Genomic DNA, 3,110 nt, shown 5'->3' with positions numbered 1-3,110 from the left:
CACATAACACCACTAGAGGAAAGACAACATGCATCTCATCGAAATATCGAACGAATACCAAATTCACATGATTACTTATAAAAAGACTTCTCCCATGTCCTCAGGAACAAACGTAACTACTCACAAAGCATATTCATGTTCATAATCAGAGGAGTATTAATTATCATTAAGGATCTGAACATATGATCTTCCACCGAATAAACCAACTAGCATCAACTACAAGGAGTAATCAACACTACTAGCAACCCACATGTACCAATATGAGGTTTTGAGACAAAGATTGGATATAAGAGATGAACTAGGGATTGAGAGGAGATGGTGCTGGTGAAGATGTTGATGGAGATTGAGCCCCTCTTGATGAGAGGATCGTTGGTGATGACAATGGCTTTGGTTTCCCCCTCCCGGAGGGAAGTTTCCCCGGCAGAACAACTCCGCCGGAGCCCTAGATTGGTTCTGCCCAAGTTCCGCCTTGAGACGGCGGCGCTTCATCCCGAAAGCTTCCTTTTGATTTTTTCCAGGTGAAAACACACCATATAGCAGAAGATGGGCATCGGGGGTCTGCTAGGTGGCCCACAAGACCGGAGGGCGCCCCCAGGGGGTAGGGCACGCCCTCCACCCTTGTGGATGGCAGGTGTCCCCCCTCTGGTGCTTTCTTCACCCAATATTTTTTATATATTCCAAAAATATTCTCCGTGAAGTTTCAGGACTTTTGGAGTTGTGCAGAATAGGTCTCTAATGTTTGCTCCTTTTCTAGTCCAGAATTCCAGTTGCCGGCATTCTCCCTCTTCATGTAAACCTTATAAAATAAGAGAGAAAAGGCATTAGTATTGTGACATAATGTGTAATAACAGCCCATAATGCAATAAATATCAATATAAAAGCATGATGCAAAATGGACGTATCATGACGCAAAGAGCGGGAATGACGAGAGACGCGAAGATCTTTACCCAGCTTCGGGCCACCATTGAGGTGTAAAACCCTACTCCTGCTTTAGTGTATTGTATGATTATGAGCACATGTACACGGAGCTCTTTCCCCCAGCTAGGCACAAGGAGAGGGCTGCTACACGAGTACACATCCGTGGGGTTTGAATGGGTTCTAACCCTTGTAAAGGTTGACATGGCCGTCCTTTTATAGGTTAAGGGGTTACCACAATGGCAAAAAAATCTTTATCTGGTGATTAGACAACAAACAGTGCTATCATACCTAACTCTGCTAGTTAAGACAAAGCGCATGAAATGCACCGCTAGGTGTCATCAGGAGGAGGAGTCCCGGCAAAGCAGTCGCATCGCTTGCCGAACCGCCTCTTGTAATCTTGACACGCCACCCAGGCGGGTGGCGATAAAGGTGGAAATTGTACCGATGTGTCACCAGTGTCCGACAAGCTTCACCTAACTACCTGCGAGCTCGACACCTCACTGATTAGTGACTAGCTGCTCGGTGAGGTGGAGCGCATGGCAGCTGGAGAGGGAGAGGCTTGCTGAGCACAAGGCTTGCCGGGCTTTGGCCTTGCCGGGTTTGTACCCTCGGCAAGGGAGCTGCTTCTGGTGCTTCATTCTGTTGCTTGTCTTGGTCTTCTTAATGCGCTCCATTATCTCACAAAGAGCGGCGTCTCTGAGCCAGGATCCTTTGAATGGAAATTTTAGTTAGGCGAGGGAGCTGCTTCTTGTCTGTGCATAAGCCTGGGTATTAGACACCCGAGTCTAATACATCGACAACTGAAGATGGACCACTTACAAACTTTCGTGACTCAAAAAGGCAGTTTTAAAGTTTTGAGACTAACTTGACACACCCCTAGACAATTTTAGGACCTTTGGTGCATTTTACTCTAAAACAAATATAGAGATCATGGTAATAATGGGAATATAGATGGTTCATAAGAAATGGAACAAAAAGTTACATACATAGTTACATACCTAACATGAAGAGCTCATTATTACCAGTTCAAGCTAATTATAAAAGACGCTGACTCCGTTTATTCGAACTACCTCATGAAGCTCCTTAGGAAGAGGGTTTTTTCGTCAAGGTTTTGTGTGATTAGATATCTACTTTGCTAAAAACGCTGAGTGGGGTGGTTCAAAACATGGGTGTGGTCTTAGGGAAATCGAGTTGTCTTTGCCATGTTCGGCCTGCCCCCCAAGGATGGGAAGGAGTGGAGCGACGAGTCGGACAGCTCTAGCGAAGAGCAAATCCAGATTTATCCATACTCTTCCGCGAGATGGACGACAAGGACGCTGGGAAGGGTAAGGGCAGTCGTGATCCTCTCCGTAGCTACTACGTAGGTAGAGCATACCAAATTTTGGTAGTCCTCCTGATGTAGTAGCCGGACGATGTGTGTTGCATCATTTACATAGTTGGATGAGTTTGTATGGATTTGAGATATGCTAATTAAGGTTTTAGGTTGTGAGAGAGAAATTTAAAGTGTGACCGAACAATGCTCGCGGATGCGGACGCGCCCGCAGGGTCGATTTAGCCATGTCCAGCTGTAGATGCTCTCACACTCACCCATCTCAGCGGACCGGGCAACATAATAAAACCGAAATAAATTACTCCCTCAAATACATAATAAAACCAAAAAAATTACTCCCTCCGATTCAAATTAATTAATTGACAGAGTTTTATTTGCGTCGATTAATTTGGATAGAAGAGAAGTATTGATTTCCTAGAAAAAGCGTAGGAAAAAAGTCCGTGGAAGAAAAGGCAATCCGGTCTCCTCCACGGCGAAAATTTATCGTCGTCTCAAACCGTCCCGTCCCGTTTCTTTTCCTCCTCCTCTTGCCTTCCCGAGCCCTCTCTCCCTGACCCGACCCGACCCACCGCCGCGTGCCCTAGGGCTGACGCCTCCACTCCCCATCCCCGCGCGCATCGCCGCCGCCATCGCCGTTCCTCACCGCTGGCTTTCCGGCCGCGATTCCCGGGCATTTGATCTTGCGGTAAGAGCTTCTTTTCATCCAGTGATGATTAGCTGAACCCCCGTCCCTTTTTCTTTTGAGATCAAGTGATTTCGTTGCGGCGAAGTGATTTGTCGAACCCAATGACCCCAATGCGATGAGTTCATTTTATTCTGGGAATTTGATTAATTGATTTTGCGGTATGAGTTTATTTTCATC

At 46.3% G+C, this 3,110-nt stretch overlaps 1 protein-coding gene across 1 annotated transcript in view; it reads left to right on the top strand.

Moving 5' to 3' along the window:
- Positions 1-2,682: 2,682 nt before the first annotated feature.
- The window catches only part of LOC123060118 (uncharacterized), a gene marked incomplete in the record, with an annotated part of 7,275 nt that continues 6,847 nt past the window's right edge, over positions 2,683-3,110 (top strand). Inside the window, 1 exon segment of the mRNA XM_044482689.1 lies at positions 2,683-2,933.

Source organism: Triticum aestivum, chromosome 3A (genome assembly GCF_018294505.1).
Source record: "Triticum aestivum cultivar Chinese Spring chromosome 3A, IWGSC CS RefSeq v2.1, whole genome shotgun sequence".
Lineage (NCBI taxonomy): Eukaryota > Viridiplantae > Streptophyta > Magnoliopsida > Poales > Poaceae > Triticum > Triticum aestivum.
This window is presented reverse-complemented; position numbering and strand designations above follow the sequence as displayed.